This window comes from Tachyglossus aculeatus, chromosome 3, assembly GCF_015852505.1.
Source record: "Tachyglossus aculeatus isolate mTacAcu1 chromosome 3, mTacAcu1.pri, whole genome shotgun sequence".
NCBI classification, from domain to species: domain Eukaryota; kingdom Metazoa; phylum Chordata; class Mammalia; order Monotremata; family Tachyglossidae; genus Tachyglossus; species Tachyglossus aculeatus.
This window is the reverse complement of record NC_052068.1, coordinates 49,212,441-49,238,183: the sequence shown is the minus strand read 5'-3', so window position 1 is coordinate 49,238,183 and position 25,743 is coordinate 49,212,441. Positions and strand designations below refer to the sequence as shown.

At 42.4% G+C, this 25,743-nt stretch overlaps 1 protein-coding gene across 1 annotated transcript in view; it reads right to left on the bottom strand.

The window, feature by feature from the left end:
- The window catches only part of JMJD1C (jumonji domain containing 1C), a 385,625-nt gene that overhangs the window by 339,573 nt on the left and 20,309 nt on the right, over positions 1-25,743 (bottom strand). The gene's annotated exons all lie outside the window — the stretch shown is intronic.

Below are 25,743 nucleotides of genomic sequence, written 5' to 3'. Positions count from 1 at the left end.
TGAGGCCCAGAGAAGTGAAGTGGCTTGCCCAAGGCCACACAGCAGACAAGTGGCACAGCATGGATTAGAACCCATGTTCTCTGACTCCATAGTCCATGCTCTTTCCACTGAGCCATGCATGCAGAGCACTGTATTAGGAGCTTGGGGGAGTACAATATGACAAATAGACTCATTCCCTGCCTACAACGAGCTTACAGTCTAGAGGATCTGCACACCTTTTCGGCACCCCGAGAAGGGGGGAGTGGGCTGAGTTGGTTAATGACTAGTTTTTCCCATTCCTGTCCTAAGGACTTCACACTAGACCACACTGCCTAAAATTTCACTGCCAACCCCCAGTGTTTCTTCTGTTGGAATTCAACCCCTTTGGGGAGGCGAAAGAGCAGAAGGAACAACAGGAACAACAACAATTCTAGTAAGTTATTACTTTCCTTTTATTGTGCATTAATTTCATTTATAGGCCGACGTACAGCATTCCTGGTTGGCACAGGACATTGTGAGAAAACAGAGTTGTCTCCAAGTTTGTCATTCTCCATTTATACGTACAAATTAAATTTAAGAGGTCAAGATTTAAGAATTGCAAAAGGTGAGAATTATTAACAATTGATTCAGGTAGCTGGCTGTCTAAAGATACAATAGGCTATTAATTTGTTCTCCACACTTTATCACTGAACTGTAAATCGATAGCTGATTGTTCACTAGAGATCTTTCTACGCATCTCATTAATAAAACTTCTGCTTGAAGAAGAATCACGAATAATTATTACCTTATAATGATAAAAAGCAACAGCTTTTCTTTCCTTCTCATTCAAATTAAATTGCTTCCATTTAGTCATAGCTAACACCGACTTCTGATTCCTCACTCCATTTGTTACTTATAAGCACAGGCCCCAGCCTTGACTGAGGAAATGGTGGGGTTATTCGTGTCTGGATGTATAATAACAAGACCTCGAAACCCTGGCTGTTGCCAGAATGGGGGAACCAGAAAGGAACTTTAATTTCCAGCTGCACATTGAACCACTGAATTACAACATTCCTTCTCTTCTCCAGGGGATTAAACCCAAACTTCAAGTTCAGTTGAAATGGAAAAACAGAAGACAAATTAATAGAAGACCATCTGGAAGTGGTAACTTGTCAGCAGTGCAGGGGCACCCTGCTGACTAGTGCAAACCACCCTGATAATGTCAATTCCCCAGTTCTTGCTCACAGGAACACAGGCGAGGCATCTTTCTTTGGCTTCAAACAGGCTCTCCATGTCCCCATCCTAAAAAAAAAAAAAACTTTCTCGGGATCCTACTGCACCTTCCAGCTATTAAGCCTCACCTTTCTCCTGCTATTCCTGTCCTAACTCACTGTTTCCACCCTTTCAATAGAATAAAACTACTCAATCCAAGGTCAAATTCATTGACCTCATTCTTGGACAAATCTAACAGACTCTATCGTACTCCTCTTCCACGTTTCGGCCACCTAAACCTAAACAATATCTAACCTTCGTTTTATTATCACAGTTCTCTCCTGGTTTCTCTCCTCATCTTTCCAGTCTATCCATCTGAGTCTCTTCCACCAGCTCCTTAACTACCCGCTCTCTAACTGTGGGTGTCCCTCAGGACTCTCTGTTCTGGGTTCCCTTCTCTCCTCACTCTATACTGACTGAGGAGCAGCATGGCCTAGTGGCTAGAACATGGGCCTGGGAATCAGAGGACCTGGGTTCTAATCCTGGATCTGCCAAATGCCTGCTGTGTGACCTTGGGCAAGTAACAACTTCCCTGGCCCTCAGTTTCCTCATCTGCAAAATGAGGATTCAATACTCAGGTTCCCTCTGACTTGGATTGTGAGCTCAGTATATGACAGGGATTGTGTCTGACTTGATTACCTTGTATCTCCCCCAGCACTTAAAACAGTGCTTAATGTGTACTAAACAGTTAACAAACACCAAAATTATCATTATTTATTTTTATTCCCTTGATGAACTCATCCTCAGCCATGGTTTCAACTTATTTATTCATTTATAATAATATTTGTCTCCCCCGCTACACTGTGTGTTCTTCATGGGCATGGAACCTATCTACCAACTTTGTTATATTGTACTCTCCCAAATGCTTAGTTCAGTGCTCTGCACACAGTCAGTGCTTAATAAATACGATTGATTGATTAATTTCAATCCCCGCCTCTAGTTGGCTAGCTCCTAAATCTAAATCCCAGACTTGACTTCTCTCCCTCTCTGTAATCTCACACTTTCTCCTAACTCCAGTACATCTCTACAAATGGATATCTTGCCAGAGCTTCAAACTTAACATGTCCAAAATTGAATTCCTCATCTTCCTCTCAAATCCCCTTCACCATAAAACACCACCACCATTCTTCCCATCTCTGAAGCCCTCAACCTTGGCATTATCCCTGACTCCTTCCTCTCTTTTAAACCCTGTATTGAATCTGTTGCCAAATGCTGTCAGTTTTTCCAGGACCCACCTCTTCCTCTCGATCCAAATAGCTGGTCGGCTTGACTACTGCTATCAGCCTTCTCACTGGTCTCCCTGCTTTCACTCTCTCCCCTTGCCAGTCCATACTTAATTATGCCCTTCAGATCATTTCCTAAAACTGTTATTTTGCATCTGTGTGCCCCTTCCTCAAAAAATCTTCAATAGTTACCAATGCTTTCCAGATCAACTAAAAACTTCTGACCAGTGGCTTTAAGATACTCAATCAGCTCTCTCGCTTCTACCTTTGTGCTCTCTTTTCTTACTCCGTAATCCTCAGCACTGACCCCTTCCTCATACCTTTACCCTACCTTCCTCCCACTTAATTGATTCATTATATACTGTGTTAAGTAATTCCTATGTGACATGCACTGTTCTAAGCGCTGAGCTAGATAGGGGTTAATCAGATTGGACACAGTCCCTGTGCCTCATAGAGCTCACTGTCTAAGGAGGAAGGAAAACAGGTATTGAATCCCATTTCCCAGATGAGAAAAATCATCAAATTCTTCTAAAAATCATATCTCAGTCAGTCGATTGTATTTATTGAGCACTTACTATGTGCAGAGCACTGTACTAAGCGCTTTGGAGAGTACAACACAACAACACATTCTCTGCCCACAATGAGCTCACAGCTTACAAGGGGGGACAGACATTAATATAAATAAATAAATTACAGATATGTACGTAAGTGCTTTGGGACTGGCAGGAGGGGATAAATAAGGGGAGCAAGTCAGGGCAACACAGAAGGGAGTGGGAAAGGAGGAAAGGAGGGCTTAATCAGGGAAGGCCTCTTGGAGGAGATATGCCTTCAATGAAGATTTAAAGCAGGGGTCAGGGGAGAATGACCAGTCACTCCTTAGGTTTTTCAAATGCAAATGACTCTAAGCATTGTCAAAAATCTTGAAGTCACTCAGAAAATGCTGCATCCTAACAACTGGTGCTCTGGAAGCTAGTGAGAACCTGCAATTGATTAGGAATCACTTTTATCCCACATGGTCCCATGAAATTAAATGGAATCTGAAAAAAAACTGAAGTTCTATGCAAGGCTACACCTGAGAAACCTTACACAAAGCCCGTGATTTCCATCGGCAACCAGGCTTTGAAGGTGTCTCTGAGTTCTGCTAAAATACAGATTACCATAGATCAAGGTACAATGATTTAGCTGGAAACCCAACAACTTCACTAATACTTTAATATGGTAAAGCTAGGTTTTCTTTTTTAATGGAACATATTAAATGCTTACTATGTACCAAGCACTGGACTAAGTACTGGGGCAGACACAAAAGAATCAAACTGGACATAAACCACATGGGGGTCACAGTCCAAGAAGGACAGAGGAGGACTTCATCCCCCTTTTACAAGTGAGGTAAATGAGGCACAGAGAAGTGAAATGACTTGTAGCCTTCTCCTGAACAATCTCTAATCTTCCCAGGTTATACAGACCCTCCAATTGCCACTTCAGTACTTCTGTGCCACCCATCGCTGCAAGATAATCGGGTTGGACACAGACCCTGTCCCACAAAGTACTCACAGTCATAATCCCCATTTTACAGATGAGGGAACTGAGGCACAGAAAAGTTGTGACTTTGCCAAAGGTCACACAGCAGACAAGTGGCAGAGTTGGAATTAGAACCCAGGTTCTTCCGACTGCCAAGCCCATGCTCTACCCACTGGGCCATGTTGCTTCTCTGCGGAGCAGGGCTGTGGAATAGCATTGTGGAGTCTTGGAGCCAGAGCGGCAATGTCTTGCTGCCCTGGGAAAGAGGGCTTTCTCTAGTTTTGGAGGTGGGGCAGAGCAGAAACCATTATTCATGGAATCCTTGTCTTTCTCTTCTCCCTCCCCATTTTGGTCAAATGACTGAGGGAACTTGGGCCTTCTGCTTGGTTTCAGTTTAACCTTAGAAGGGCTTCTCAGCTGCTCAAACTGCAAACCCAATTTAAAATTCTGGATGGGGAAGGGGAGCCCCATTAATCATATAGCTATTCTCTGCATTCAATAGATATTTTATTTCTCTGAGTTGATTTTGGACTATATGAGAACACAAGATCTCAGGGTGGCAATCCACATTTCTCGCACTAATAGCCCTTTACTAAACAAAATAATAATAATAATAATAATAATAATAATAATAATGGCAATTGTTAAGCACTTAATATGTGCCAAGCACTGTTTTAAGCACTGGGGGATACAAGGTAATCAGGTTGTCCTACATGGGGCTCACCATCTTAATTCCCATTTTCCAGATGAGGGGACTGAGGCACAGAGAAGTTAAGTGACTTGCCCAAAGTCACACAGCTGACAAGTGGCGGAGCCGGGATTAGAACCCATGACCTCTGACTTCCAAGCCCATGGTCTTTCCTCTGAGCCATGCTAAAAGACCAAGGCTCTGAAACCTACATTCCTTTTCATTCCTTCTTCTGATACCATATCCTAGAAATGATCTGGTAGATCAAGATTTACAATTCATTCATTCATTCAATCGTATTTATTGAGCATTTAGTGTGAGTAGAACACTGTACTAACTGCTTGGAAAGTACAATTCAGCAATAAGGAGACAATCCCTGCCCACATCCATAGTAGACATAAATACAGATGAATAATCAAAAATAAATCACTTTACAAAGAAAACAGGTGTCTTCTGCATGCCATGGGCTTCAATATCAGAAATAATTTAATTTAAAATGAGTTTAAAATAATGCTCCAATTCCAAAATAGCCTCTCACAAAGTTGCTTGGTTGTTTAATTCTAAAGAGTGAAAATTCAAGTATGTGTGACAATCGGGTGAGTAAAGCTGAGCCAATTAGCTCTAAATCTGGGATTAATTCAAACCAGACTCAGAGATAAAGACACTGTATCCCATTACCAGTCAATGTCCTTAGAATACCCTGATCTAAACAACAGCTCATCGTGGTCCTTTCTTAGGTAAACGGGTTAATGTGCAATGTATAATGTCACCCATCTTGATTTGGAACATCTTCATCTGCTCTCTGCACCTTTCCCCCAAAATACAGTCAGCTCTCGTTCTGTGGATCAGAATATTTTCAGGATGATGCCCAGGAATTGGAGGTGAAAGCCAGCACCCCATTCAACATAGAGCCCCCACTGGACTATAAACTCATTATGGGCATGGAAATTGTCTGCTTATTGTTATATTGTATATTTTAGACTGTATATTTTAGACTGTGAGCCCACTGTTGGGTAGGGACTGTCTCTATATGTTGCCAACTTGTACTTCCCAAGCGCTTAGTACAGTGCTCTGCACACAGTAAGCACTCAATAAATACGATTGATGATGATGATATTGTACTCTCCCAAATGCTTAGTACAGTGCTCTGCACACAGTAAGCATTCAAATACTACTGACTGTGATATGCTATGTTCACTGTGGCACAAACAATAGCTTTAACATAATATTATTTTGCATAAGAAAGACATAAATGGAGACTTCCATCAGGAATGATAGATGTGACTTGGTTTTCAGATTTCAGGATTAAGAACCTGTGCAAACAATCAATGGTATTGACTGAGCACTTACCATGGGCAGAGCCTTGTACTAAGCACTTCAGAGAATATGATACACCAGCATTGGTAGACACATTCCCTCCCTACTAGAAGTTTACAATCTAGAGAACAAATAATAATAATAATGATGATGGTATTTGTTAAGCGCTTACTATGTGCAAAGCACTGTTCTAAGTGCTGGAGTTAATACAAGGTAATCAGGTTATCCCATGAGGGGCTCACAGTCTTAATTCTCATTTTACTGAGGCACAGAATAGTTAAGTAACTTGCCCAAAATCACACAGCTGGTAAGTGGTGGAACCGGGATCAGAACCCACAATCTCTACCAAACCCGTGCTCTTTCCACTAATCCAGGCTGCTTCTCTAATAATAATGTTATTTGTTAAGCCCTTACTATGTGTCAAACACTGTTCTAAGTGCTGGGGTTAGAAGGTAATGAGGTTGTCCCACATGGGGCTCACATACTTCACCCCCATTTTACAGATGAAGTAACTGAGGCACAGAGAAGTTAAGTGACTTGTCCAAAGTCAGACAGCTGACAAGTGGAGCAGTCAGGATTAGAACCCACAAGCCCAGGCTCTTGCCACTAGGCCATGACCCAGAACCGTATGGTGGAACTGGGTTTAGAACCCACGACCTCTCACTCCCAAGCCGGGGCACTTGACACTAGGCCATGCCCCAGAACCATAATGGCGATAGTGGTGTCTTCTGTAGTGCCAGGCACATTCTCTCGACCCTACCGGTTCTGTTTTCTCTGGGGCAGAGTGGCACAAGTTGGCAGACAGGGATACAGCATATTGTCAAGTGTGTGGGCAATTTCTGCCCACATTAGCCAGCTAAAGGCAGAACTGACACCAGAACCCAGGCCTCCTGATTCCCAGACCAGTACTCTTTCCACTAGATCAATAGCTGGTTTAAAGGCCAAACAAGGGAATCAGAAGGAACTGGGTTCTAATCCCAGCTCTGCCATTGTCTGCTATGTGACCTTGGGCAAGTCACTTAACTTCTCTGGGCCTCAGTTGCCTCATCTGGAAAATGGGGATTAAGACTGTGAGCCCCATGTGGTACATGATCTGTGTCCAACCTGATTAAGTTATATCTACTCTAGTAAATAGAACAGTGCTTGGCTCATAGTAAGCACTTAACAAGTACCATAATTATTATTACTATTATTAAGGTTCTTGCACACCCCTTGAGGGCAGGGATCATGTCTTCTAATTCTATTGAACTTTCCTGAGTGTTTAGTATAGTGCTCTGCACCAGTAGGTATTCAATAAATACTGCCACCTGATGGATTTGTTGACCCTAGGCTGAATTTTTAAAATAGAAAGGCTGGAAAAAAAGGGGTTCGGTGTCAAACATGGAGCTAACAGGGGACAGGGTAGCTGAAAATCAGATGAATGGCCACCCTGGTCAGGGCAAGTGGCTGTGGGTAACTCAGAATGCCAACCATCATGCAGGGTGTTCAAGATTAGGGCGAGTGGCAGGGCTTCTCCTGTGGCCTTTATGAGACAAATCAATTCAGTGAAACATAGATTGTGATGTGCTGCTCTAGAGTAAGGTAAAATCAAGCTGTTTGGGAATGGTTAGTTCTAGAGAAACGAATTGGGAACTTTCTGGCCCTTGTATTTTCACTGCAACACCAATAACTTAAACCAGAGGTTGTCAATAGGTTTCCCACAGTCCCCGGGGGTACTTCAAAGCACTGTAATGGGTGCAGCCATTATGAAAGAATGAGAAGGCTGGATAAACAAGAGCCCAGAGGAGGTGAAGAAAGAGTCATTCCAGGCAAATCAAGTATTTTATCTTTTTGCCTTCCGCTGCTGCTTTCTACTCTCTCCAGTAAATGTTTCTGTGTGTGGAGGTGTAGTGGTGTGAGGTGGTGGATGGGGAGAAGATGGCGGAGAAGGGAGCTTGAATGTGAGATCAGAGGGAGAGAGGGATACGTGAAGGAGGGAAAACTACACATGATTCTGACACAATATATGATTTTATGAGGTCTGGGAGAGAACCCAATTGGCGAATTGAGATGAATTTTTCCAATAACATGCGTCTATGGGAATGGAACACGGGGTGATGCCAAAAGAAAGACAGTCGTGTGCCTGTGCTCAGTTCCTATCAAAATGAGCCTTCTATAGCAAAGCAATCCTTAATGGGGGGAGAGAAAGGTTCATCAGGAACATAATTCTCATGTCGTAGGAGGACTGAGGATACTCCATTTTAAACCTAGGAACTGATGAGAATAGTTTATAAATTCACTGATTTAGGTAGTGCTCTACTCTGACCACCCGACAGGATCAACTTGAATACAGCAAGAGACTGCCCAAAGTCACCTTGCTTAGGACAGCAAAATGATTTATGGTAGGAAATCAACAAGATGTGTTCCTTCCAAAACATCTGAGAATGAAGGGCTGCGGAACCATACCTTGACAGCATACGAATGACCACCAGGAAAAAGAGTCGTTCATTTTTAGAAAAGTGCCTTACTGTTTTATCTTCAATTTGGCCTCAATATTGATCTTGTACTTAAACAAATAATCACCCAGATTCTAACTCCAGATGGATGGATTTATGTGGTGTTTCTGTGTTTCAAATATCAAAGAAATCTCTAGTAATTCAAAAGTGTTTGAACATTTTTCTTGCTCTACATTAGCAGCAGGTCTTTTCCTTTATGATCCAATCACATGCTTTGAATTTTCTTCTAATCAAACAAGAAATCCAACAAGTTATTTTAAAACTAAATGTTTTAAGGAATATTAGGTGGAGAATATTATTGTTAGGAGACCTGTAGTCACCAAGGCTTTGCACATTCAGTGGTGGGTTAGACTTCCCCTGGAAGCCAATAGCATTCTTTTACAAGTTAGTGCACCACTGGAATGTCAACACAGGAGAGGTGTGGTGGTCACCTGAGACAAGAGTTAAGAGCTAGCAGGCCAGCAGCATTTCCCCCTGCTGCTTCGTCTGGGAGCATTATTCATTCATTCATTCAATTGTATTTATTGAGCGCTTTCTGTGTGCAGAGCACTGTCCTAAGCACTTAATGGTGTACTAATCCAGATTACATACAAAAGGTGTGCACAAAATGAGAACGACCTGCTTGTTCTTGTTAGTGCTCTAATGAAGCTATTCAGGTCACAAGTAAATGGTATTTAATAATTATGGTCGTCACAAGTAAATGGTATTTAATAATTATGGTCGTTAAGTGCTTACTTCATGCCAGGCACTGTACTCAGTGCTGGGGTGGATACCAGCAAATGGGGTTGAACAATTCCTGTCCCAAGTAGGGCTCACAGTCTCAATCCCCATTTTACAGATGAGGAATTGAGGCCCAGAGAAGTGAAATGACTTGCTCAAGGTCACAAAGCAGACAAGTAGCAGAGCCAGGATTAGAACCCATGACCTTCTGACTCCCGGAGCACAGGCTGCTTCTCCAGTGCAAAGTGAGGCACTTGGAGCTCATTTAGGAGAATGGTGCAATACAAATATAAAAATAGTTATAAATTTATCTCACTGTTCTTTGTAACCTTCTTGTGAGGAGGGGGAAGCAGATATTCTTCCCGTCTTTTTAAGACAGGAAACTATAAACTATAGTTCAAGGGAGGCTGACTCTGGGCTCCTAATCCAGAACTGCTCCATTTCCTCTGCTTCTGTGGCCACCATTTAAAAAGAGGAGCCAGAGGCTACTCAGGAAGACATACCCTCTGGCTCCTAGCACACTTAATGGCAGCCATGGGGAAGAGAGGAGTGCATACTTGTTTTCCTGGTGCCATAAAGGGGAAGGGTTCATGATTGCTACCAGAGCCATTTTTAGAATGGTTTTGATGCACTACGAGCCAGGAGTCTGAGAAAAGAGGCTGTGAGACTGTCTCCATTAGAGGTTCGGTGGGATTGGGAATGGGGTAGCCCTAGTCAGTCAATTGTATTTATTGAGTGCTTACTGTGTGGACAGCACTGTACTAGTCATTTGGGAGAGTACAACAATAAACAGACACATTCCCTGCCCACAATTATCTTACCGCCTAGAGGGCTACAGTCTGGTCCTAGTGCTGAAAATAAGACAGTGCAATCTGCCCCACGTGGGACAACCTCATTACCTTGTATCAACCTCAGTGCTTAGAACAGTGCTTTTCACATAGTAAGCGGTTAACAAATACCATGATTATAATAATAATAATTATTCTCTCTGCATTTGGTTAGCACCCTTTGAGCCAAAATGATTAGAGTAGCCTACTAGAGATTCCTGCTTCTAAATGGTAACAACAGTTTTTCCTTTTCTTTTTATGAGCAATGAAAATATCCCTTTAATCTAAAATTTAACCAGAAAAGATATGTGATGAAATGTAATCAATCTCTTTGGTCACAGCTAACCAATCTCTGAATATTAAAAGTAAACCTAGCACATTTGTGATATGTATTCCCTGTCTTTTGTTTTCACTTTTGATTAAGGATAGAAAGTGATGGGCCCCCCCCCATGCACCATGGAAAGGTTGCAGATATTGTTTGAATGTACGCGGTTCTGTTGGCATATTTGGTATGGGCCTTAGACCCTGCAGCCCACTGGCTGGGTCCAGGAACCAAACCAAATAAGGAGACAGATTCCGCCCAGCTCTGCACCAAATCTTGAACAAATCTGCACCAATCCAGTCCCCACTGTTTTCAAATCTACCAATCACTGTGATCAGCAACACCAGTATATAAGCCCATTGTATCGGGCACTCGGGGCCTTTTACCTTAAGGAAATGAGCCCACCGGGTGTGTTACCCCCTATTCGGTCTTTGGGGCCTTTTCCTTTAAGGAAATGAGCCTGCTGGGTGCGTTACCCCCTATTCGGTCTTCAGCCTTACCAATAAAACTTTATTACAACTTCTGGCAGTCACATGCTGTCTAATTCTTTAGTCGCCCGGCGACTTGGTGGCCATCCGGAACCATCGCCGCCATCAGAAAGAATGGCTCTTTTACCAAAGGTCGAATAATAATGATAATAATAATAATCATGGTATTTAAGCACTTACTATGTGTCAATCATTGTTCTAAGCGCTGGGGTGGATAGAAGATAATCAGGTTGGACACTGTCCCTGTCCCACATAGTGCTCACAGTCTTATTCCCCATTTTACAGATGAGGTAATCGAGGCACAGAGAAGTGCCTTGACTAAGATCACAAAGCAGACAAGTGGCGGATTCAGGATTAGAACTCAGGTCTTTCTGACACCCAGACCTGTGCTCTATCCACTAGGTCAAGATGCTTCTCAGTTTGGCCTATGGGATTATGGGATTATAAAGTCGGATGGGGTCAGATCAGATGGGGTCAGATATGGGATTAACAGGGTCAGAAGAATAGAAATGTTGCCTTAGGCCTGTATTTCTATGATCTCAGGAGAAACACAGGCCACGTTTTTCAAAATGGAGTCTAAACTCTCTGATAGGCCCTTTGCTCTCTGGTTTGGTTGTTTGTAATTAGGTAGAGTCCCCTGATAAACAGCCTTACCCTCCTACATTTTTGATAATCAGCTCAAGAGAGGTAGACTGAGGGTGATTGTCAGCACAAAGAAAAGCCTAGGACCCTAGTTAATGGTCCACTGGTAAAGTACTTCTTTTTTTTCCCCACTATACACAATTGTAGCCAGTTTTACTTCTTTCCTTCTATTATCATAGCATATTACTTTATCTTTAAGAAAAAAATGGGGTATTTTCACCCTAGAGCCAAACCTACTTTTATATGAAAAAGGCCTGGTTGAAATTAAATTGTCATGTGCACTCTAAAGCGCAATTCCTAGTCACATCTGTAAATCCTATATTGTATATTCATTTAGCAATGAGGCCCTGCATAGAATAATTAAAAGGATTGTTCTAATCTACATTCCCAAGAACATTTGATTAAATCCAACCTACACTCTTTGAAAAATCAACGGTGAAAGAGTTTTGTGAGTTTGGGAACCAGATGGGAATTTCCCTTAATAGTATATAGATGTTCCCATGAATAATTATGAGCTCTACCAAACTAGCAATCAACAAATATCAGTTATCGAACTATGTTTCAATCTATTTTTAGGTCATTCCTTTTTCTTTTTTCAAAATCTCTTGAAATTTTCTCTGAGACACTGAGTTAGGAGACTGAGGCTTGAAGGAAAAAGCACCCGAATTAATGTCTAACAAAGGTGTGTCTAACAAAGGTGCGGGCCAGGGTGTGTTTGGTACTGATACTGATGGGTGAGTTCTTTTCATTGTATTGAAAAGAAGTCCCGCTTTTTAAAATGATCTATTTTTAGAATTTCTCTATTGGGAGTCTCTTTTCATCTGGAGCCCTTTCAGGGTTCATATGGGCGGGCAGTCGGGTAAGAGAGTTCTTGGGAAAAACCACATTAATTTAGATCACTAAAGTGAACAATAAAATCCACAACTAAGTTTAACAGATTTAAGTAAGGCTCTTTCCCATTCGAACAATTTAAGTCTGAAGGCCATATATATAAAGGTCGAATTGACGATCCTGCCCTGTCCCCACAGTGGGATTTTATGTGATTTTGTGGCTGGTTGACAAAGGCAGGTAATCAGGTAAACTCTTTCACGCAGAACTGTCATGGGCCTCTGTTGGAGGCAGAATCTGGGGCTGGATGGTCCACTGGCCTAGCTCAGAATGGTACTGTTCATAAACTCTTAGTTTTGAGAGATCTTGGAATGCCAATGTAGAAAAATCACGACAACTCCTATACCAAAATCACAACCTCCATTCCTTTCAAACAGCATATCTCACTCAAAGCTACTCAGCAACAGATAATGAAATCAACCAATCAACCATTCTGAATGTTCAGTGTGTGCAGAGTGGTATATTAAGCTCTTGGGAAGCAGCATGGCGTACTGAATAGAGAATGGGCCTGGGAGTCAGAAGGTCATGAGTTCTAATCCCAGCTCTGCCACTTGTCTGATGTGTGACCTTGGGCAAGTCACTTCTCTGTGCCTCAGTTACCTCATCTATAAAATGAGGATCGAGACTGTGAGTCTCATGTGGGAGGGACTGTGTCCGACCTGATTTGCTTGTATCCACTCCTACGCTTAGTACAGTGCCCGGCACGTGGTAAGTGCTTTAAAAATACCATTCTTCTTCTTATTATTATTGGGAGAGGACAATACAACAGACTTGGTAGACACGTTCTCTGACCACAACAAGCTTCCAGTCTAGAGGGGGAGACAGACACTAAAATACATTACAAATAAGTATATAAGTACGGTAGGACAGAGACTGTGGTGACTATCAAGTGCTCAAAGGAGTACAAGCCAGTAAGTAGCACAGAGGGAGAGGGAGTAGGGCTTAGTAGGGAAAGGCCTCTTAAAGGAGATGGGATTTTAGGAAGACTTAGAAGGTAGGGAGAGTGGTGGTCTGTAGTATGTAAAGGGAGAGGTATTTCTAGGCAATAGGGAGGATGTGGGCAAGTGGTTGACAGTGAAATGGGTGAGACAAAGGTACAGAGAGTAGTTTGGCATTAGAGGAGCAAAGTGTGCTGGCTGTGTTTTGGTAGGAAATCAGCAACATATGGTAGGACACTGACAGCTAGCTAAGCAGCACTAAATCATGGAAAATAAATGATGGTCTTTCTAAGGAATTAGCCATCCTGAATTCCTCCCCAATTCCTGTGGAAATGAGGTATGGTTCTACTACAAGTCCAAGATTGGAAGAGAAGGGATAGAACCTTTTCACACAACGGTGTTTTCTGCAATGCCTAGTATGGGTTGCCCAAGACAAAAGGAATTTGGCTATCCCAACGGTTGGATTAAGGGCAGCAATGACAGTATACCTCCTTTAAACACTGCTGGGCTCCTATTGGAGATGAGAGGTCTAACACCCAAAAGCGGAGTGCCAGTGGCAGAAAGAGGAAAGACTGGAAGCTCCAGCTGCTGTCCTGGATGCAGTCATGGGGCTGCGCTCCATCCCTCGCTTTCAACCACCATGGTTGTAATGTCGGTGATGGTGCCGATGGCTTTAAAGGTGGCAGCAGCAGTGGCCTTAACACCTGCTCCCACCATTGCTGTTTCTCTTCATGCAAGGACACCAACTTCGGTAAGTATCTCTCTCTTTCCTGGTGTCGACTCTCCCTTTTTGTCCGCCACTGCCTCCCTGACTCTACTGGTGGAATCATATGCTTGGAAATGACTTTAAGAGATCACTGTCTCCAGGACAATTTGAAAAACATATTTATTACTCTATTTATTTATTTATTTTACTTGTACATATCTATTTTATTTTGTTAGTATGTTTGGTTTTGTTCTCTGTCTCCCCCTTTAAGACTGTGAGCCCACTGTTGGGTAGGGACTGTCTCTATATGTTGCCAACTTGTACTTCCCAAGCACTTAGTACAGTGCCTTGCACACAGTAAGCGCTCAATAAATACGATTGATTGATTGATTGAGAAAGGAACACATAGCCTTTTCCTCAAAAATCCCTGTGAAAGCAATTTCCCAACCTCCTCCGGTCACGCTACGATGCTTTTAGGCAAGAAGTTTTCCCCAATATATAACCCATTCCTACATGTCTATTCCTCTTGGAATGGGGAAACACTGCTTCATTTGATTAGCTTAACAGTTCCTTATATGCTGAAGACTCTACCTTTCTCCTTTGCCAATTAGCTCTATAGGGCCAACTTTCCAAAATGCTCATCATCCCCTAGTTCTCTTAGCCATCTTTTCTAGGCACCTCCTAAGTAGCATCCTAGCCACATAATTCACTTGGAAGTCAATAATTCAGTAACAGCCTCTGGTACAGAGGGATTAAGGGTAAGATTTCTACAAGTGGCACTTGCAACCATCCAGCCCAGTGAGATTGCTGACATTATTTAGCTTGGGTCTTCTGATCCTTGATCAAGCATATTGTAAGTTAGGAATCTCCTATTCAACTCCCTCTCTCATGTATGTTGAATAATAGCATTTATTGAGTGCCTATTGTGTGCAGAGCATTGTATTAAGCACTGGGAAGACTTCAAAAGAATGAGAAAGTACAATCCCTGCCTTCAAGAATCTTACGGTCTAATGGAGGACAGAGACATTTAAATATATTACAGATAGGAGGAGAAATGGAGTACATAAGTACATGTTGGCAAAATATGCACATTTCCCAGGCGTTTCCCACTCAGATCCTGTGAGAAATAAACCAATCCTCAACTCAAAACCTACAGATTGCCCACAGTTCATTCATATCAATAACACCATATCTGAATAATGGCCTCCTCTTCATAATTTCCCTGATTTTTGAGGACAGTAGAGGTTAATTTTGCTATTATATAATTTTAAACAGTGACAACAGCACTTGCTGGGAGAGAAGGGTGAAAACATGACAATGCAGCAGGGTGATAAAGCATAGGGAGTTTCTTCAATCAATCAATCAACCAACTGTAGTTTTTGAGCACTTATTGTGCACAGGGAGCTGTAATAAGCACTTATGAGAGTACAATATAACAAAGCTGGAAGACACATTTCTTCCCAACAATGAGTTTACAGCCAAGAAGACAAGCTTACAGTCTTAAGTGCCCTTTTCTCTTTCTGTTCTTTCTCCTCTTTTTTACTTCTCTCATTTCTCCTCCCTCCCCTTACTTCTAGGCTTAATTCTTATATGATCTTCATAATTGCCTCACCCATGTTTTAATGTAACAAGATATGTGTAGGAAAGTGGGGCATTATTTGAGAATTAATTCCTTCCCTAAAATTAAAATATTTTTGAGCCTGTTCTATCTGTCTACTCAACAAGAAACCAAATTGAAGTGCTTTGGGAGAAACACGGTCTCTCATGGGGACAAGTTAGAGTTAGGGGAAAATAAATGTAGATCACTGAGCACTATGAAAATCTGGGGGAACTGACTGGAAATCCAATGGCTTGTCTCTCCACTAGTTGTGCTAAAACATGCTTTGGTGGTGGTAGGCTGACCTTTCAAATCTTATTAAAATGGCATCCACAGTTTAACCAATTTTTTAGCCTTTTTTTAATGGACTCGGAAATAACCATGGCAAAAGAAAAATGTCTAATTGGAGATTACAACATGTCTGAGTGTTTCCCGTACTAGGCCAAAGATTAAATGCAGCTGTGGAAACTAAAATTTTCTACAAAGTTCAAATTTAGCCAGAAGATGTAGAAACTCAGTCAGCAGGCTATAAAATATTATGAGTTCTTGTGGTGTTCAGAAATGCATTGTGTAATTGAATTTAAAATCAAAATAATGGGTTTAGACATTGAACTTCCTGGATAAAGTATATATTTAGAAAACAACTACTACTGCATAAAATAACTTCCTAAATAAAACTAGAACACCCAAATAGTTCTTTATTTGTACTGGTAATGGTTTTATGTTTATGAAGTGACAGGGTTTCCTAGAAAGGAAACCCACCCCCAAGTTCTCCAGCAAAGCAGTAAAACAGGTCAACAGGCAAGAATTTCTGTTTAGCTTTCCACTCAGCCAAACACTGAATCTTTCTTCCTATAGCCAAGATTTTAAAACACAAAATCCAAACAAAAACATGTGAATGTCTCCTACTAGGATTCTCTCTTACTTTCAATGGGTTTGCTACCATTTGGTTTACACATTTACTATTTTAAAGTAGAACTAAATCTTTTTTACTTTTAAGCTTTAAACTTTTAAACTCCTCCAAAAGGCCTTCCCTCTTTTTAGCCCTCATTTTCCTCTTCAGCCCTGCCCTCTGTGTAGACTATGCACTTGGCTATGTACCCTTTATGCATTTATACCCACAGCACTTAAACTCCACTATTTCCCTTATCTGTAATTTATTTTAATGCCTGCCTCCCCATATATATATTGCAAGCTCCTTGTGGGCAGGGATGGTATCTACCAACTCTGTTTGCTCCACTAATGCTAACCTCACTGTACCTCGATCTCATTTTTCTTGCCGAGGACCTCTCACCCTTGTCCTGCCTCTGGCTCGGAACACCCTCCCTCCTTCTCCTATCCCAAAGACAAATACTCTCCCCCCATTCAAAGCCTTATTTAAAGGCACATCTCCTCCAAGAGGCCTTCCCTAAGACCACTTTTCCTTTTCTTCCACTTCCTTTTAAGCTGCCCTGACTTGCTCCCTTTATTCATCCCTCCCAGCCCCACGGCACGTATGTAATATTGGCAATTTATTTATTTATATTAATGCCCGTCTCCCTCTAAACTGTAAACCAGCGTGGCTCAGTGGAAAGAGCACAGGCTTGGGAGTCAGAGGGCATGGGTTCGAATCCTGGCTCTGCCACTTGTCAGCTGTGTGACCTTGGGCAAGTCACTTAACTTTTCTGGGCCTCAGTTCCCTCATCTGTACAATGGGGATTAAGACTGTGAGCCCCACATGGGACAACCTTTATCACTCTGTATCCCCCCCAGTGCTTAGAACAGTGCTTGGCACACAGTAAGTGCTTAACAAATACCACCATTATTATTATTAAACCCTGGGCAGAGAATATGTCTGTTGTACTTTCCTGAGGTCTAAGTACAGTGCTTGGCATTCAGTAAGCACTCAATAAATCCCCCTGATTGATTGATTGAATAGCTCTCTTTTCACCCTGGCAGTAAGTTACAGTGTGATGTTCCAGCTCTTTTGGCTGGGGTTGTATCCACCCAGACAGAATCAAGCCAGGGCAGGGTAAGCAATCAATCACAACCTGATCACCTTGTACCCTCCCCAGTGCTCAGAACAGTGCTTTGCACATAGTAAGTGCTTAATAAATGCCATCATTATTATTATTATCATTCAATCAATCCTATTTATTGAGTGGTTTATTGAGGCAGAGGAGGAGTCTGTTCAAGAGACTGAGCAGCCAGAAAGATAGGAGGAAAACCAGGAGAGGACAGTGCCGGTGAAGACAAAGTTAGATACTGTTTCCAGGAGAAAGGGGTGGCTCACAGTGTCAAAGGAAGCTGAGAGGTCAAGGCAGATTAGGATAGAGTAGAGGCTGTTAAATTTCATTCATTCATTCATTCAATCGTATTTGAGTGCTTTCTGTGTGCAGATCACTGTACTAAGCGCTTGGAAAGTACAATTCAGCAACAGAGACAATCCCTGCCCACTACGGGCTTACAGTCTAGAAGTGGGGAGACAGACATCAAAACAAGTAAACAGGCATCAATGTAAATAAATGGAATTATAGATATATACATATATATGTACGTGCTATGGAGTGGGGGGAAGAGCAAAGAGAGTGAGTCTAGGTGACGAAGAAGGGAGGGGGAGCTGAGGAAAAGGGGGGCTTAGTCTGGGAAGGCCTCTTGGAGGAGGTGAGCCTTCAGTAGGGCTTTGAAGGGGGGTAAGAGTGATTGTTTAGTGGATTTGAGGATGGACGGCGTTCAAAGCCAGAGGTAGGACATGGGCCAGGGGTCAATGCTGGGACAGGCAAGAACGAGGCACAGTGAGGTTCATACCAGAGGAGTGGAGTGTGCGGGCTGAGATGTAGAAGGGGAGAAAGGAGGTGAGGTAGGAGGGGGCAAGGTGATGGAGAGCTTTAAAGCCAACAGTGAGGAGTTTCTGTTTGATATGGAGGTTGAAAGCCACTGGAGATTTTTGAGGAGGGGGTGACATGTCCAGAACATTTCTGTAGAAAGATCATCGGGGCAGCAGAGTGAAGTATGGACTGAAGTGGGGAGAGGCAGGAGGTTGGGAGGTCATAAAGGAGGCTGATGTCCAGTCAGGACAGGATGAATGACTGTGCTAATGTGGTAGCCGTTTGGATGGAGGGGAAAGGGCGGATCTTGGTGATGTAGTGAAGGTGAGACTGGCAGGATTTGGTGACACTGGATAAGTGGGGTGAACGAGAGAACGGAGTCAAGGATGACACCAAGGTTATGGACTTGTGAGATGGGAAAGAGATCACTGGTGAACCTTAATATAACTAATAACTGTGGTATTTGTTAAATGCTTACTATGTGCCAGGCACTGTACTAAGTGCTGGGATAGATACAAGCAAATCAGGTCAGACACAGTCACTGTCCCATATGGGGCTCACAATCTTAATTCCCATTTTCCAGATGAGGTAACTGAAGCACAGAGAAGTGAAGTGACTTGCCCAAGATCACACAGCAGACAAGTCACGGAACTGGGATTAGAGCCCAGGTTCTTCTGACTCCCAGGCCCATACTCTAACCACTAGGCAAAGCTGCTTTTAGAGGGTTTTTCCCTGGAGCAAAGCAGGTGGAAACCAGATTGGATGGGATCAAGGAGAGAATTGGAGGAGAGGGAGTGGATGCACCGTGTCCCACCTTCAGCTCTTGTCTTGGCCATCTCTTCCTTGCCACCACCCCAAGGAACACCTGCTCTCTGCCATTCTCCATCTCACCTCCTTAAGCCTCTACTGCGAAGAAAGCTCCCCAAAATGTCAGCTCATAATTCATATTAAAGGAATCACTTTGTTCCGTGGCTCTCTGCCATATTATGTTCTTGGTTTGTAGCTCTTCGGTTCATGAGGCTTGGCCACCCACCCCTTATTATTCACTGATCATCAAGTGATGTGGATGTTCCAATAGTCAATGTATTTATTGAGCATTTATATTTATATGTGCAGAGCACTGTTCTAAACACTTGGGAGGGTACAATATAACAGAGTTGGCAGATATATTCCCTGCCCACAATGAGGTTACAGTCTAGAAGAGCAGACAGACATCTAAATAATAAATTGATATGCATATAAGTGCCATAGGGCTGAAATCAACGTATTTATTGAGCACTTACAGAGATGTGACTTTAGTAATGGGGTGAATACCAAATGCCCAAAGGTCACATAATCAAGTGTTATAGATGATACAGAAGGGAAAGAGAGTCGGGGAAAAGAGGGCTTTATCGCAGAAGGCCTCTTGGAGGAGATGTGACCTTAATTAGGCTTTGAAAGGGACAAGGGGAGGTGGGGTGGTCTGGAGTATATGGAGGAGGAGGGAGTTCCAGGCCAGAGGGAGGATGAGGGAAAAGTGTCAATGGTGAGATAGACAAGGTGAGGGCACAGTGAGCAAACTGGTGCTATCGGATCCAAGTGCGCAGGCTGGGCTGTAGTAGAAGATCAGTGAGGTAAGGTAGGAAGGGGCAAGCTGATTGAGTACTTTAAAGCTGATGAAAAGGAGTTTCTGTTTCACATGGAGGTGGATGGGCAACCACTAGTGGTTCTTGAGAAATAGGGAGACACGGACGGATCAGTTTTTTTAGAAAAATGATCCTGGCAGCACAGTTAAGTATGGACTGCAGTAGGCTGAGACAGGAGGCAGAGAGGTCAGCGAGGAAGCAGATGCAGTAGTCAAGATGTTACTGGTGCTTAATAAATCACTAAAAAATATTAGGAGTAGGCACAGTCATGATCTTTTACTGAAGATCCAATATTTTACCAATGGATTCCCAGTCCTCTAGACTTCAAACTGGGAGGAAAATAATTCCTGATTAAATCCACATTCCTGGTTCCTCAGTGTGGATGAGAAGCAGTGTGGCCTCGTGGATAGAGTACAGGCCTGGGAGTCAGAAGAATCTGGGTTCTGATGCCGGTTCCGCCATTTGTCCTCTGTGTGACCCTGGACAAGTCATTTAATTTCTCTGTGCCTCGGTTACCTCACGTGTAAAATAGGGGTTAAGACTGTGAGCCCCATGTGGGCCACGATCGGTGTCCAACCTTCTTAGCATATATCTACCCCAGTGCTTACTACAGTGCCTGGCATATGGTAATTACCTAATGAATACCATAAAAAAAGGCTGCAGTAAGGAACCTGGAGACTATTCCCCAAACAACAGTAATAAACTGTGATTTTTACTATTGGAGTTTTTGTTGAATTGAGTTTATTCACCTTTGTGTCTGTTCTCCCCACTTCTTAGATTGTGAATCCCCTGTGGATCAAGGAATCGTGTATGAATTAAATGTCTATACTTCCAAGAGTTTATGCAGTGCTTCAAATATAGTAAGAACTTAATGCATGGTACTGATTGATTGGGAGACACTAGTCTATTTGACAATACAATTGCCTCTGTTGGAACCAGTCCCAGAATTTCCAATCTAACCAACAGCTCTATCAACATTCTTCTCAGGGAAAAAGCAAGGTCAGATTGCTTGACCCTTTCCAACTAAAGGGGGTAAACTTCAGCTGGTTTTCTAAGTAGTCGCACAAGTTCCAAGAGACAGCATTTCTAATCTTTTCAAACACAGGTATTTGTCAACCCAGCAGTTTTTAGTATTAGAGTAGTTTTTTAAATAGGAGAATGGAAAATGGAAAAACATCTAAACTATTCAAGAGTTTTTTTAGAAAGAATTTATTCTTTTTTGCAACATCTGAAGGATGGATATTTTTTGAAGACCAACCAGCATTTCCAAAGAAAATTAATTTTAAAAAATTTAGCCGCTGCTAGAAAGCCTCAGTGTAACAAAAGAATGGACTAAATGAATCCAATAGCATCCTTAGCACTTCTGTGTATACATTTATTTAAATGTATATTCAAACATTAATTATATTGATACCCTGTCAGTACTTTTATATCTGTGTCTCCCATTAGAGTGTAAGTTCCTATGGGCAGGGAATAAGTGTTACTTACTTGTTTTGTACTTCCCAAGCTTAGTACAGTGTTTTACATCCAATGGGTACTCAGTAAATATTATTGCTATTGCTGTTAGTACTACTACATACTATTAATACTGAATAACCATTAGGAAGGGCTGTAGATACAACTGTTATTTACCAAACAAAAAGAAGAATAGGGAACATAAGAATGAAAATATAAGAAAAGATTTTTAAAAAAGAAAAAGGAAAGGAAATGTCAAAAAGAGAGTGAGGAAGATTTCCTTGGACATTACAGGCAGAGTGAGGATTGAATATGTATTTTAAGAAAACTATCTGCTTAATTCAAACCCTAAAACCCTGGACTAATCTACCCAAGAATTCATGTGATATGTACCTAGGAAACTCAGATTAGGCAAGTGACATAAGATAAAATAAAAATCTACTGGGGAGTCAGGCTGAGGTAAATGTTTTTCCCTTTCCTCTTTTTTTCCTCTTAAAAAGAATGGTATTTGTTAAGTGCTTATTATGTTTCAAGCACTGTAGTAAGCACTGGGATAGATACAAAATAATCAGGATAGACACAGTCTATGTCCCATGTGGGGCTCACAGTCTTAATCCCCATTTTGTAGATGAGGTGAATGAGGCACAGAGAAGTGAAGTGGCTTGTCTGAAGCCACACAGACAAGTGGCAGAGCTGGGATGAAAACTAAGGTCCTTCTGACCCCCAGGCCCATGGTCTGTCTACTAAGCCATGCTGCTTTTTTGATTTTGTGTTTTACATTTTCCTATTTTAATCCTTTGCTTTCTCCTCATTTCTCAGCTCCAACCTACTTTATTCTCTACAACTGCATCATAAGAAAGGTGGCCTGGCTAGGCCTGGCTAAGGCAACTTACATTGCCACCAGTAGGTCTCCTATCATTTATTGCTGGAGTTTACAGCTATACCTAAGGCAACTGCCATGGCTACCAATGGGTCTGCTATCATTTAATGGTGGAGTTTACAGCTGTTTGTAAGCATCTGGAAAAGGAAGGAGACCCTCCCCTCCCCCTCTTCAAACACAACTCCTTCTCTCCCCAGCCTCATAGGTTTTCCATTCTCCAAAGCTGTTTGTCGCTTCTAATGGAGGTGGTAAAGTAATAAGGTTAGAAGCAGGCTGTTGAAATTTAAGGCCCAAATAGAGTAATTCTGAAAATTTTTCCTTTACAATAAGCAGAGGGGAAAAAAATTCGGGAAGAACTTTTTCCTACTGCTTCAATGGGGGCAGGTAATGGGAAATGTGAATTGTCTGTGGCCTTAGCTTGTACCACTTTTCAAAACAGGGAAACAGATGAATCCCCAGGGAAGGGCTAATGTTTCACATTAGCTGAGGGACAGTTATTATTTAACAACTCAGTAGAGTTGTGATGCCTTGAATGAAAAACTCCTGTCTCAAAAAAGGTCCTGTGCTGTACTTTGGTAGAGTCAAAACAGGTCAATCCTTAGTTCATAAAAACTGAGTTAGGCATTATCTTTAACAGCATGTGGAACATGGATCTGAAAATGTTTGGTTTTTTTTTTTGAATGGGAGACATATTTCTTCACAATTTGGTTTTCTCACACAGCCCTTATTCCTATGATTCTAAAATGGCATATGTGTCAACCACGTTCTGGAGGACGGAAGGAAGTAGTTGAAGCATGAATCTCTCCCTCTGAAAGGAGTACAGTACTAAAGGGAAAAATCAGAACATATTAGAAAACAGAGTAAAACAATCTTTTTGTATATCTTGTCTGATAATTCATTCACTGCCTGTTTTATTCACAATCTTTTTTATAGAAGATTTGATTTCAAGCAAGAGAGTATCTCTCATCTTCAGCTCTGCCTCTGTCTTGTCCCCATGAAATGTTCCCTCTGTCATCATCCCTCTGGGGACAGATGGAGCACTTAGGGGTGTTGCTGAGCTTACCAGATTGTAAGATCTTTGAAGGCAGGGATTGATTAAGTCTACCAACTCAATGTGTTGTATTCTCCCCAGTACTGGGTAAGGTGTCCTGCACAAAGAAAATACTCAATAAACACCACTGATTGATTGCCTTGAGCAGAGAGAGCAATAGGATTTCCAGGGTAGGGTGACCATCTGCCCAGTTTTGCAACAGACCAACTGGTTTTCAGCTGGCGTGTCCCTTTGTCCAGTTCTGATGTGCTACCGGATATTTTTATATCCATTTAAAAAAAATTCAGAGTCTAGTCTCCTCTGCCAAGGCTCCACAGGTCAGTTACTGTTCTAGGTTCACAATGACCTGTGAAGGGAACACAGAAGCTCTGGAGCAAGGGGGAGGGGAGTCATAGATTCCCCCGTGGTGAAATACTCCAGGATCACATGAAATCTGCGTCCTTCTGCAAAATGGTAGCTAAGACAGTATCATATGAAGCTATGTGTCTGGCACAAGGTGTGAGATGACATATGTGTCACTCTATCTGGCATTTGGGAGGATCACCAGAGGTCACCTATATCTTGGGAGGCAACTGAGGGTGTGTTTAGTTGCTGCTGTTGGCCCCTGTTCCACACTCCCTCTGCCCTGTCATTCCCATTCTTCCCCCATCCTCTCACCCACTCCTCTGTTCCCATTTGGTCCATTCTCCTTAAACACCTGGTCCCTCGACTTCAGCCAAGACTCCAAATCGCTGAACTTACCCCAGGGATACAGCATGGCCCAGTGGAAAGAGCACGGGCCTGAGAGTCAGAGGTCCTGGGTTCTAATCCTGATTCCACCACGTACCTGCTATATGACCTTGAGCAAGTCACTTAACTTCTCTGGGCCTCAGTTCCCTCCTCTGCAAAATGAGATCTCCCTCTTATTTCGACTGTGAGCTCCATGTAGGACCTGGTTGTCATGTAACTATCTACCCCAGCACTTAGTACAGTATTTGGCACGTAGTAAGCACTTGGCAAATACCATAGTTATTATAATTATTATTATTATTAGTTCTGTGTGCCCATTATTTTTAAACTCATCCTGCCACAGACCTAATCAGGGAGGCCTGATTACTGTTTCCCTTCCCCCTCTACGCTACCCCACAGCTTTGAGGGCCCTCAGTAGCCTAGGCTGCAGGGACCACAAAGTAGGGAGGGATCTGTATAGGCACAATGCAGCAAGTTTTCTTTGTTTTTTGTTTTTTTTTTTTAAGTATGTAGGATAGATTCAGGGTTTGGGGGTGCCTTGTATGGAATGAGGGAGGAGTATGAAGAGGAATTGTAGGAAAATAAATTGAAATTTATGTTTAAATGAAGGTGGGGCAGATGGGGTGACTAAAGAAAAAAGTCTTACTTTGGAAGAAGAGGTCCACTAATCTGCTGTGAGACATTCGGCAAGTCACTTCATGCCTCAGTTACCTCATCTGTAACATGGGGATTAAAACTGGGGGCCACATGTGGAACATGGACTTTGTCCAACCTGACTAGCTTGGATCTACGCCAGCACTTACTACAGTGCCTCACACGTAGTAAGTTCTTTAACAAATACTATTAAAAAAAAGAGGTCAGTGAGGTGATTAGCAGTTTGCTGGCCAGGGAGGGCAAGAGAAAGTCACACATCTTTCATTAGCCAAAGCAAAGGGAAGAGGTTTGAGAACTTTGCTAAGCTGTATAGGGGAAAGAGAATGAGAGTGCATTGAGACCCCACTTCTTTCCAATAAATTTCCCAATTTCCTCAGAACATTCAAAATCTATTGTTTCTTTCAAGTTCTATGCCTTTGGAGGACTGATTTCTCAATATCACTAAGTAAGGGTCCCTCTATTATATAAATGACAAATATCCTGCTGGCTTGTGAGACATGTACACGACATCGGTGAATGGAGTGGTGGTGCTTACAGTCGAGGAGGAAACGGAGAGATGTTTCTTGTACACAGACACAGAAGTTTACCCCAACCTTAGGCAGCTAGGCTGCAACTTGGGCCTCTGGTCACAAAGGGGCCAGGCAAGGACTGCAGCTGACTCAACACAATCCATCACTGCTACTGGAAAAACAATTCAGGCACAGATCCTATTGATCGTAGCAAACCTAAACAAAATCCCATGCAACAAAGGTGTCCTGAGCCATTGACATCTGGTCCCTATGGAGGCAACAGCCCTCTCAGGGCCTGACTACCTCATTTAAAAAGCACTGCTCATCCTAAATGGGGGAGGGTCTACCAGTCTACTTACTTATCATCTCTTGCTCTCGCCTCACCTGCTGTTGACCCCATGCTCACTTCCTTCCTCCTGCCTGAAATTCCCTCC